The following is a 13,318-nucleotide window of genomic DNA, read 5'->3' as shown; positions in this document are numbered from 1 at the left end:
CTGTACACATGAGAGTACAGTCCAAAACAGTGATTCCCGAAGTGGTCTATATCAACCCCTAGGGGTCTATGATAACCTGAAAGGGGTCAATCAGCGAAAAAAAATTTTATTTTATGTTACGTATATTTTACATAACAGAGACAAAATTTTCATTTTGAGTAGTTTTAATTTAAATTCAATTAATAAATGTATAAATTAACATGTGTTTTTACTTTAAGTTTTTAACACTAAACTTCACTACAATTAGAAATTTACAGGAAATCAATATCAGGTAAGTAGGGGGTCTACCCAACACGGAAACAAGCAAGGGGTCCACGACACAAAAAAGTTTGGGGGACTCTGGTCCAAAAGGTAGATGTGGATGTAAAATTCTCTTTGTTCAAATAGACGTGTCCCAGGATAGTAATGTCGCTTCTTCGAGTTAAATTCACACGACTACATTTTTAACAAGTTTTTATTTATAATCAACAATATATTCACCTTCGTTATCAACAACCTTTTGCAATCTAGTATACAAGTTTTCAATTCCGGATGTAGCAAAAGAAAAATTTAAGTTTATAACGGCCCCGGCGCGTGAGAAGTCACATAGCTTGTTAACGCAACCGACACAAAGAGTGTGCGTCGATGCGTGAGACGTCACCTAGCTTGTGAACGCGACCGAGGCCAGGATCCTTCTCCCGGGCAATGGGTGTAAACTCCTGTAGCTGGCAGCGGCATTGGAATGTCTGTTATAAAAACAAAGGTCTGTTGAACTGATAGCTTCCACGATACCACGCCATTTGAGCTGTACCGTGCCCCACCAAGTATTTATATATTTTTTACTGTATTGAAATTTATGTGACATATCTTGTGTTTATATGCATTTTTTTAATTTTAATTTATACACATAGAACGCTAAAATGCAACGTTACACGGATCGGTAAAAATCAATCGGTTTTTCTGTAAAATATGTCGACAGAAACGACATTATTTTCCGGTCCCTCTAATATTTCTCACTTATGTCATTACTTGTTTTACCTTGTGAAGGACAATGGTCAGGTAGACACCCATTGCAAGGTGCAGGCTTCACCTAAAGATCGCTACGATGACTGATCTTGCGCCTCCCCATTCAGCAACTTCCTGCAACCATAACTATGTTGTTGCTCCGTCTAAGCCAGAGTTACTTTTTTGTGTCGTAGACCCCTTGCTATGTTTTTCCGTATTGGGTGGACCCCCTACTTACCTGATATTGATTTCCTGTTAATTTCCAACTGTAGTGAAGTTTAGTGCTAAAAACTAGTACAGTGTGTAAATGTTTTTATATTATAAGATAGTATGATGTAAGTAAATAGGTACTACAGTATATGTGTTGAGATACACTATCGTGGACCCCAATTTTCATTTCATGGTCCCCCAAATTTTTTTTCGTTGACGTAGACTCCTTGCAGGTTATCATAGACCCCTAGGGGTCGATATAGACGACTTTGGGAATCACGGTTTTAAACTAAAAGGATGTTAACATTGCTCTATCAAAAGTTGTATTAGTTTATTTCTAACTGGCTGAACCCGTGACTACGTCCGCGTGAATTAAAAAAAAATTTTTTTTTTTTTTTGCTTAAATTTTTTTTTCTGAAATAAACGTAACTTAAGTTATTCCTCATTATATAAGCTACCTGCCAATATAAGTCTCGTCAAAATCGGTCAAGTCATTTCAGAGATTAGCCGGAAGAAAAAAAACAGACGAAAAAAAATTATAAAATGTAATATTGGTATTTATATCGTATATATATTCATATACATGTAGTAAAGTGTGTTTATATTGAAATAACAAACAGACACTCCAATCTTATTTATTTGTATAGATAAAATATTATTCAAAGATAAATATAATAAATGCGTAATGTTTATTTTGTCAAATCAGAAGTGCTAAAACGATTGTTGTACATTCACTACATTAATTTCATTTCATTTTTAAGCTAACCTTAGACGAAATACTGCAATGGAAACCCCCATGTAATAATGAAAAGCCAATTGAAAAATACCTTTAAGTGATTCAAATTCAAAATATATTTATTTAAGTAGACATTTACTTGCGCTTTTAAATCGTCAATAATCATAAAAAATAAATAGTAAGCTACCGCCAGCTCAGAAAGCTGATCTGTTGAGAAAAGCCTTTAAGAAACACAACAGTACCTCTTTTGAATGAAATTAAAAAAAAAATTTCATGTACATTATAATATCAATCATATAAATGAGTCAACAAAACGAATTCCATACATTTCGAACAACTAAAAATTATTGAATGCTATAAGATATATTTAATAACACACTTTTAATTTTAGATTTAAAACTAAGAAACTTTATTATATATGCGTACACTCGGATCTATGAAGGATTTGTTAACTTTTTTTTTTATTTACTTTTTTAAATACAGAATATGGCTGTTTGAGCAGTCTGTCATATAAACTATGATAATATAATTGGAGCGTTTTAACATTTAAAAACGCTTTGTATTCCTGGCAACTCCAACCACAATATTTTTTTTAAATAATTCTAGCGCGTTCGAATTTAAATTCGAACGATGATTCGAATGCGAACACCGCCAGTATTGCTATTGTCTTTGCGTTTGGACTAATTTTTAAAAAGTAAATATGTGCACGTGTGGTAGTTTCCAATCCTTCGGTGAAATAGAGATACGAATAGAAAGAGAGATAAGAACAAAAATAGAAAATTGTAAAACTAAAGATTGTAGCGAAAAAAGAGAGAGACTGTAAGAATTGTAAATGTAAGAACATAAAAAGTAAGAGAATGTAATATTTAAAAGAGGTTAATAAATACTAAATGAACAAATTATTGCCCAAAAAGTCCTTACGACAGGGCCTATATATATGTGCAATTTTTGTTTATTTGTACAAAAGGTTAGCGCTAGAAATAAAAATATGCTTTTTGTATCTTTCTCTAGGCTCCAAAACAATTGGTATCTTCTATTCAACTGTTTACGATTTTGTATTACTTATTCTTTTAAAAAAAATCTAGTTAAAACCATACTGGTGTATATGATCTTTAAAAGACAGCAGTTTAGAAATGAACACTGTAATAAAGGTTTTTGTGAAAGCTATAAAAAAGTAAATCTGAAATCTTTATTTTTTTGGCATTTTTCCAACTACGATCACAAGTAAAATTAATAAATGATCTAAAGCGAAAATAAAGAAAAATAAATGATTAAAATAATTATTATTTCTCGTTGTCATCTTTTTCATTATGCTTGCCGGTGCGTGGTCTCTTCTGTACCACCCTAAGGCTCTGGTTACCATCTATTATGTACGCTATTTGCCCCTCTGACTTGCCATATATGTTATATGTGCAGACACATTTATATATATATATATATTTACGTTACTTTTGTCTGTTTACGAATCTCCACATTCCTTGTTACATCTTGCAGAGAAATACCGACTATAGCTCTCTTAATAATGTTAAGTGACTAAAATTAATAAAACTTAATGCCGATTGCTTTTGCAACACGTGGCCCGTTAAACATGTTTATGCGGATTTTACAACTCATTACTAAAATTGAATTTATTTTATAATTATTAATTTTCTCTCATTGTTATATAAATTAATTAATAAAAATCACTTATAAAAACTGAATGACGCACGAGAAGAAAGCTGCGTACGTATTATATATACGCTTGTATCGAAAAAACGGGGTAAGATTTCTTATTAAAATTTTCAAGTATATTCGTTTTTTCCTTCTTATTTTATTATTCCAAAGTTTTTTTTTTTTTAAAATAAAGTCTTGTCAATTAGTAATTTGTGTCATATTATGTGCAGCCCGTCAAAACTATAAAAAACGAGCCAATCAATATATTTTTTTTAATCGTAATTGGCGTGTTGGTTAAAAAGGTTGCTTACCCCTGATTACAGGCACTTATGTTTCATATAATTTTCAGTATTTTTTTATTAGCGTTCTCTTCTGTGATCCTTCAAAAGTTCTTTTACTATTTCTTCTTCCATTCTTTTCATTTTCTTACAAACTCATTTCTTTCATTTGCTATCCGTGAATTAGTTTTTTGTTAATGGCCATAAAAAAAGTTTCTTTTTAAAGGCCCCCGTTATTGGGGACCTCTGGTACTCCCACATCTTGCTTAAGAACAGTGCACTTACAATTTTTAATAAATTCCACGTTCTTCCTTTATTTATCTTCCTCCCTTTCATTCTTTTTATGATCAGTCATTAATTCTACCATAATTTATATCTTCCATCTCTACACCTCTCAAATATCACAGATATCGAGTTTCTCACAATTTTATTTGATGCTTATACTGTATTTATTACTACATTTGTACATATGAATTAATGGGTTAAAATAGGTTTTTTTATGTTTTTAAATAAAGAACGAAGTAGTGATGTAGAATGTGTGTGTTTGTGCAGAGGGCGCGCGCGGCGCGCGGGCCGACATAGGCGGAGCGGCGGGCGGCGCGCGCGCAGCCATGGCAGGCGCGGCTGGCGAGCGCGCCGATAGCGACGCGCCGGGAGAGTTCCTCGCAGAGGTGACGTCGAGCGACATCTAGTTATCAAAACCTAAAACTATTATTTAATGGATTCAGGCGTTACATTGCGGAAGTCCATCCTAAATAAGAAAGGACCAATATCTAGCCACCTCCGCACATGCAGTGGTTGTCGTGCATGAAAGTGCACCGCCCGCCAGCCCGCTCGTAAATGCGCATGCGACAGACAATGCCAACTACACAACCGCCACCGCAAATTCACCCAACACGTGTTTCACCCCTCCACGGGGCATCTTCAGGAGTTGTTACACAGATTAGTGCTATTAGCACTCGGTGTTTAGCACCCTAAAAACCATTTTCTTAATCCCACTTGCATAATATAGTATTAGGTACAGTTACGTCATCGACAGCGGAGTCACAGAAATAAAATTGTTCAATTACATCGATATAAATACAGGCAAAGCTCGAATGAATATACACACTTCTTCTTTCTTCTTTTTCGGAGATTCCTGTTGTTATTATCTTAAGACCTACCGGCTCTAGGAAGAATGCTTCCTCTCCTGTCCACACTTCTCATCACCAGCTATCATTATCAACATCATATCAGCCGATTAACGCCCACTCAGAATCGCCACGATGACTTGTCTTCCACTACCCGTAGTGACTTCTCGCGATCCTGACTACGTCATCTGTCTTGTCTGGTACTGGCTTCTGGTCGCCGTCAGCTGCACGAGCTATGTGCCCCGGCCACTTCAGACGGGTAAATATTCGAACAAAGTCAGTGACATTAGTTCTTCTGAAGACCTCATTGCTGATTCGAACTCGAAGAAGTTCCGAGCCCCCACCATTACTCTCTGGGTTACCTTGAATCTTCTTATATAAGGCCCATCGTAAGGTAGCAAACATTGTTCAAAGGCGGTTCGGTTATATTAGCTTTCTTTCAGTAAACCCATATGGTACTCAACTTTTCAATACTTCAGCTTCGTCGTGCAGGGATATCTACTTCTTATGGTGTCAGAGGCTCAGCGACGTGGGAGGAGAGGACGGCCATTTCACCAGTCGTGGCATCTGCCCTAGTAACTGATATACGCGTATTAATCGAAGATAATTTAAACTGTTACCAAAGACTTTTATTCCATCTCCCATAGCCGTATAAATCCAGTGAGAACTAGAAAATAAGGAAAAGGAAGATAGAAATTGTAGAATGTAAGTAGAAGAAAGATAGATCATGTGAAGTGTGACAAAAGAGCATGGAATTAAAAAAGAAAAAAAGAGAATAATTAAAAGATAAAACCGTCCCTATTCTATAAATAGGATAGGAGAACGAGACGCCCCCAATAGTGGGTGCCTTTAAAAAAAAGACCCAATGAACACACTGAACTCGCATACTCTACTCGTAACAACTAATTTGCCAATCTTTATTCATTTCGTTCACAATAGCGACAGTTTACCCATCAACGTTCAAATTTGACATCATAATTCCTGAATTGACTTCACCCTCCACCACACATTTATCTATTGAACAAACTGTTGGAGTATCATTCACATGTGTCGTCACTCCAAAAACTATGTCGTTACCTATATTATGCAAATGGGTAAAGGTCTCTCTCGGATGGTGCTTCCCCAATTGCCGGCAACATCAAGGGTCTGCAGGGATTTCTCGAGGAGTGGGATTGGTTTGAGTAAAGCATACTCTGATGCAAAATGAGCGCAGTGCCGCTTGGTTGTGGAAACCAGGCCGCTGAGACAAGACTAGGGTTAAGGACTTTATTCAACAATTCAATGTTGATGAAATAGCCCAGGAATTTCTACATCAATGGTACAAGCCACAAGATGACAAAACGCCTTCGAACAAAATGGTACCCAAATATTATACTTAGCCATAATTACACATAAAAGAAACTTGTCTCGTATTATCATATAAAATATCAAGGAACTTTTTCTGATGTATTATTTCTCTAGAATAGGCTATTATCACTCGATCACATTCGACAACTATCGTAACATATGTGCCCATATTAACATCCTCAGTTCCTGTCTGCGATCATGCGGCGGCAGTATGCGGAGGCGCTGAAATACTGCCGACTGATACTGCAGTACGAGCCGCATAACGCCACTGCACGTGGCTTCTTCCCGCTGCTGCAGCACAAGCTACGGGCTCATGGTCAGTGTGTTCAAATAGTATTTTTTTTTGGACCGCACTTACACTGCGATTTGAAGACGTAAGTCGAGCGGCGCCCAGCCGATTAGAATATGTAAGTGCGTGTATTTAACGGATTATTTGCAGAAGCGGCTGCTGCAGCTGACGGCGCGGGATGCGCAGCAGGGGGCGTGGCTTGCGGCAGCTGTGGAGGCAGCCCACGGCGCACGCGCATCTCACAGACACGCGCCAATGCTGCGGTATGTCCACTCGTGTTCTTAGTCGTATACTCTTGATTAGCAGCCAGGGTGGACCGGCAAACTTAAAAGGAAGCTTATGTCTAGCAGCAGAGGTCTATTGACTGTCATGAATTAATATCTTGACAGAAGAATTGTTAAGTGGCACTTCTCAGAGTTCTCCGTTATCTCTATCAGTCCAAGACATATCAGATAGTCTATCTCCAGTGCTATTCTCTGAAATCCTTAACTTAAACTGTCCTTAGCAAACCTAGTTCTTTCTATATTATAGCGTTTAATATTTTTGAAACCTTTGATTTATGAATAATGTGTGCCTTGCATTTATTGATATCAAATGAGATGTACTTTCATCCTTTTAAAGATTATACATACGTAATCGTACTTGTTTTACACATTTTCGCTTTTGCACGGTTTTCCAAATAAGTTTTTTATTTGTTTTTATCGCACTCTAATAAATGCTACTGTGATTGAACACGTGCGCTGTGTACACATTTCACGGGGAATCCCGAGCTTATGTGCTGACATGCTGCATGCGCACTCTGTGTCTGTATTTCTTCGTATAAAATTAAAGTTTTGTCTACGGAAAATTGTATTTGAGTGAGTTTCATAGTTTCAGAAAGATTTAATTTTCCATATTCGTAAATTGTATGTGATTGCATAATTAAGATTATTATAAATAAAAAAATAGTGATTCCGTAATATATTAAATATTTTAACTTGTCAATTCATTTTATTTTTATTTCTGTGTACACCTAAAATTATTGAAAAAAAAATCACAACTGTTAAATAGCAAAATCATGCATTTTTTGCAAGTTTTTCGATTTACACGGTTTTGACTAGAAAATTTTTAATTTTCGATTTACACGTTTTTCTCAGGAACGTATCTACCGTGTAAATTGGGGGATAGGTGTACTCTGTAAAAGATGTTTTAATTACAGTTTAACTGTCTCTTTTTTAGGACATATTGCTTTACATTTATAATTTTAAATGAATTAGTATCTATACAGTTACATTTGGACTTGCATACGCGATGTAAAGTGGTGTTATAGTGACTATTCGGCAAGTTATTTGGACAGTGATTTCTTGAGCGATTTGGAAGCGTAGTTTGGATTAAGCGAAAGTATAATGTGTTAAAATAGGGTGATCATCTGATTTGTGAATAAAATACTCCCTGTGAACCAATGGTGTTTAGAACCCACAGTACGTAACAATAATAATAAAAAAATTCACTTCATATAGAATTAATTGAAGGTTACTAGTTTGTATCTTTTAAAAAATTTCTACTTGTGTTTTTTTTATATTAAACGTAATAATGCTGTGTACAATGTTTATTTTTAAATTTCTCAAATTTATTCAGCAAATTTATTTGATTTAAAAAAAAAATACAATGTTGCTAATGTTGTTAGAATGTTTCTTTTGGTACACAGGCGGAGGCTGCCGAGCGGGAGGGTTCAGCGTCGTCTCGGTCCGGTTCACCAGGCTCGGCTGGTTCATGCGGATCGCAATCATCACTAGAGCTGGACTCGTCCTCTGCGCCCGCTCACTCCTCACCCAGTCTTTCCTTCGGCCGGCGTACCGACCAAACCGACAGTCCGTATATTTACACTACATACGTCATTTCAAATTCTTTTATACTAATACGACGAGAATGACTAGCGCCATCTATCGACATGGTTTAAAGTTATAACGCCTTGAACGCCATCTTGTGTTAAAATTTAGTAATTGAGTCGCTACTTCATGCGTTATCTTCATCTGTGGTTAATTATATTGTTTTTTTTTCTGTTTCCACCCCTATTTGTATGGGAACAGGGATTTTATTTTTCTTTTATTAATTTTTTCATATTACATTTTTTATTATAATGCTCTTTTTCCATGCATCATATTATCTATCTTTCCGCTATTTCACTCTACAATTCTATATATCTTTTTCTTCAATTCTATTTCATTCATCCACCCTCATACCTGCAGTTTGGTCCTTTTTATACAATTTATCACAGATTTTTGTTCATGTATTTTCATATAAGTATATTTATCACAGTTTTATTACATCAACCTCAATATATCTTTGGTAGTGCTATAGGTCAGCTGAAGCTGTTGTTTCGCGTGATATGGCGTGTGCGCGAGTTGCAGGTGCATCTGGCGCGTCGGGGGTGTCTGCCAGCAGCGGGGAGTTGGGCGTGTGGAGTGGTTTGGAAGGCTCCAGCGCTTCGGGGCTGTCGGCTGAGCGCTGGGACAGCACAAATGAGGCTGCCACAGAGCCTGACACTGATGATAATGGCAACCCCCCTTCCACGCCCCGCGCACCGCGGCCCATCGCTGCCGGCGCAGCCAACACGGGTGCCAAACTTCAGCTTTTTGATTTAATATACTTGCTGTATAAAAATATCACTCTTAAATATGATACATTATGTTTTTCTATTGTGATAAAACATGCACAACTTCTACCAATACAAATTCTGCAGGGATATATTAAACAATAATTATTATTTTAATATGTAGTAATCCGAATTTTTTAAACTCTACGCTTACGTTATTTATCAATTAAACTTTTACACATATTTCCAATCACCCTGTACTTATTACATGCTTAATGATGTTATATTTACCGTAATACACCAGCTCAACAATGAAACAAGTTTTAACAAAAAATATCACCAATAGAGTCGACTCAAAACCTGTCATTAGAGGGACTCTCTCTCTCTCTCTCTATTCGTCATGTTCTTGTATCAAGCAATTATTAATAAGCGTTTGACAAGGGGATGGATAAACATCTATTTTCTCTATCATCATCTCTACCATCATTCTTCAGGCTTTTCTGTTTTCGGACAGTTTTATCAAGCCGTACACGGTGATTTTGCAAGCTTTTATAACTGCGTCACTCTAGCGAGTTGGTGACAGTCTATTTTATTAGATAATAATAAATCAATCGCAAATCAGGGATAAAATAATTCTTAAACATTTCTTTTACTAAAAGCTACAAATTAATAAATGTTTTTATTATTCTTTTCATTAATACAAACATTTGGCGTTGCAGAGGATGTTCAGAACGACAATGCGACCGCCGCCCCTGAGCCCCTGCGTACGCCGCATCTCAAGGTACGCTTTACCTGGACCTCCTTCACGGTACTCCGTCTCCCTCACCTTTCTACTCCTCCCTCCGCTACTGTACATCTCCCATACAACAACCGTAATAAAGATTCCTATCAAATTTTAAGATTGCAACATTGTATTTATTTTTCGAAATCGAATAATTTTTCCCATGCGTACGTTCAGAAATTTTTAAATAAAAATTGTACACAGCATTATTGTTGAACATAAAAAAACATATGTAGAAATTTTTAAAACATACAAACTGGTAACCTTCAATTAATTCTATATGAATTGAAATTTTTTATTATCGGTTCTGACTCGTAATGGATCACCATTGGTTCAAAAGGAGTCTTTTATTCATATCAGATGGTCACCCTACTTTAACACAGAGTATACTTTCACTTAGTCCAAACTACGCTTCCAAATCGCTCAAGAAATCATTGTCCAAATAACTTACCAAATAGTCACTTTGTATCACTGATAGTATATCTTAATCTTATAACTCGAAAAACAACACTGAACTGTCGACATGGAGAGTACACCTATTTATACTACGGATAAGGTTCTAGTAAGTTCGAGATTGTACTCGGTAAGAATTTCTGAGAACTGTACACAAAAAAATTATAAGTAACTTAAAGGTTACGGGTGTTCTTGATCCTATGGTTCAGTGTTTATTGTTTAGAGGGTTCTGAGGTTCATGATAGATTAAACTCGTGCTTTGTAACATACTACTGTATTATGGTGGAGTTTATATTAATGTGATATTGAATGTGTTTAGAAGATTTTCTGCCAGAAGCTGGGACTGCGTCGCTAGGCGATCTGCGGTCTTGTCTGCTGACCACCTGGAGACAGATATCAGGACCTGATCTACTCTACAGGATCTCTACAGGAGCATGCTAGATGGTGGCGGCTATGTTGGCAGCGTATCCTTTCCCCTCTGCCCCCCACTCGTCAGACTCTCGGCAACGCCATCTGTCCGCACATTTTTGTACCAAAACTCTTGTGTATAATCTACTTTAATGTTCCTATGACTGAAAATGAATGGATTTACATAACTGTTCGCTCATTGATCACGGAATTAAAACCTCCATTATCCTGCTTATATTTTTTATGTGTAAAATAAAATTTATCCGGGCCCTAGGCACCGCGCTATCATTGTGATAATATTTGGAAATGAGTAATGTTACTGATATACATGGAATTGTGGGAAGGACGTGAAATACATTTGCGGTTTTATATTTATCGTGTACTTTCAATTTGGTCGCATAATCAGCTGTTGAATGCGTAAGTTTCAAGATACCAGCCAATTAAGACATCATTTCAAAGACATATCTATTCGTATATGTATATCTGGTTCTTCTCTCGGTCGAGTTTTTGCAATAAAATGCATTTATAAGGATATTTTGTAAATTTATTTGGATATGTATGGAAGGAAGGCTTCCATACAAAATGCTGGTATTCTGTTAATGTTTCGCTTACTCATTCAAATTGTGGCGTAGATTTGAAACAACGCCAGAACCCAGCCAACGGCACTAATTATTTATATTTATATATGTTTATAGTTTGTCTATGATCCGTATGAGCTGTGTGTAACAAGACTGAACGAATTCCCGACACATGAATCTTCATATCACGTAGTTCTAAACGTAAACTGTAAGACATGCCCTCCACCATCACCCCTTTCACCTCGCACCCCGCTGTCCATATCTTCAAATATTTCAAAATACGGGTGATTGAAAAAAAATTGCAAATCCCACATGAATGAAATTGAAACGGTAAAAAGAAAATTCTAGAAGAAATACCGGATTTCTTTTATCTTTCGTTTCGACACGCACTTGAGTTTTGATCTAAGTTACATAGGTCATATATACACAGTAGTTAAAAAAAGTATATCGGCTCTAGATATGTTCCTTTGATAACATATATCATTATTGTGAATTAACGATTGTATGTATTTTTAATGATACTATTTTATTATTTATGTAGAAATAAAATATTTGTGTGGATGTATTGTTTCATTTATACCTATTTTCCTTTCGCAGTCAGTTCGTTAAAATTTTTCAACTGCAATGATAAAAATGATAAGAAAAAAAACTCAGAGTTTATTGTAGGTTCTAAGTAAGAAAAGGACCAATATTTAGCCACCTCCGCGCATGCAGTGGTAGTCGCGCAATTAAGTGCACCGCCCGCCAGCCCGCTGATAAATGCGTATGCGGCAAACAATGCGAATCACACAACTGCCACCGTTAAATTACTCAACACGTGTTTCATCCCTTCACGGGGCATCTTCAGGAGTTATGTTACACCGATTAGTGCTAAACACAGAGTCAAGAGCACTTGTCAGCACCGCTCGGGCTGGCGGGCGGTGCATTTCATTGCACGACTACCACTGCATGTGCGGAAGTGGCTAAATATTGGTCCTTTTCTTACTTAGGATGGACTTCCGCAAGGTAACGCCTAATTCAATAAATATTGTAGGTTCTTCTCAGAGGCTTTAAAATCAAGAAATGTAAGAGTATTACTGATGGAGAAGATAACCTAGAACGTAAGAACATCTATCTGCTCTTCCTACCGCACTGTCATCTTGTGTCTTCATATTCCACGTCTCCATGCTGTTTTTATTTTGTAAGTAAGATCTGATGTTCTCTACCTAACAGATGGAGTTCGAAAGAGAGAGAGAGTGGATGAAATGGAAGTTTGTGAAAAACAAATATAAAATTTATCCCTGTCCAAAAATAATATGGGAGAGCGGTCCCCAATAACGAGTACTATTTAAAAATTACCAAGAATTCCACTAGGTAAGAAAAGGACCAATATTTAGCCACTTCCGCACATGCAGTGGTAGATGTGGCTGAATATTGGTCCTTTTCTTACTTAGGATGGCCTTCCGCAAGGTAACGCCTGATTCCATTAAATATTGTAGGTTCTTCTCAGAGGCTTTAAAATCAATAATTTAGGAGTATTTTTGATGGAGAATATAACCTCGAACGTAAGAACATCTCACTGCTCTTCCTACCGCATTAGCATCTTGTGTCTTCATATCCCACGTCTCCATGTTCGCTGTCTTTATTTTGTAAGTAAGATCTGTTCTCTACCTTACAGATGGAGTTCGAAATAGAGAGTGAGAAAGGATGAAATGGAAAATTTTGTGAAAAACAAATATAAAATATATCCTTGTTCAAAAATAATATGAGAGAGTGGTCCCTAATAACGAGTGCTATTTAAAAAAAGAATTCCACTGTTAGATTCATTCAACTGTTAGAAATTGCTCCTCCGAAGTGGCAATGGGCACATCTCTCGTACAATCGACGGACTTTGGGGCCGAAAAGATCTCTAGTAAC

The 13,318-nt window shown here is 36.5% G+C and overlaps 1 long non-coding RNA gene across 1 annotated transcript; it reads left to right on the top strand.

Moving 5' to 3' along the window:
* The first annotated feature begins 9,023 nt into the window (after positions 1-9,023).
* Positions 9,024-11,420, top strand: LOC137925717 (uncharacterized). The gene is made up of 3 exons (XR_011107681.1): positions 9,024-9,224; positions 9,922-9,983; positions 10,756-11,420. It is a non-coding gene; the product is annotated as an uncharacterized lncRNA (long non-coding RNA).
* Positions 11,421-13,318: the final 1,898 nt, after the last annotated feature.

This window comes from Battus philenor, unplaced genomic scaffold (assembly GCF_028537555.1).
Source record: "Battus philenor isolate CCGP_79_NKW_IND1 unplaced genomic scaffold, ilBatPhil1.0.hap1 SCAF_10, whole genome shotgun sequence".
Classification (NCBI taxonomy): Eukaryota; Metazoa; Arthropoda; class Insecta; order Lepidoptera; family Papilionidae; genus Battus; species Battus philenor.
Note: the sequence above shows the minus strand (reverse complement) of the source record. Positions and strands in the feature narration are given on the sequence as shown.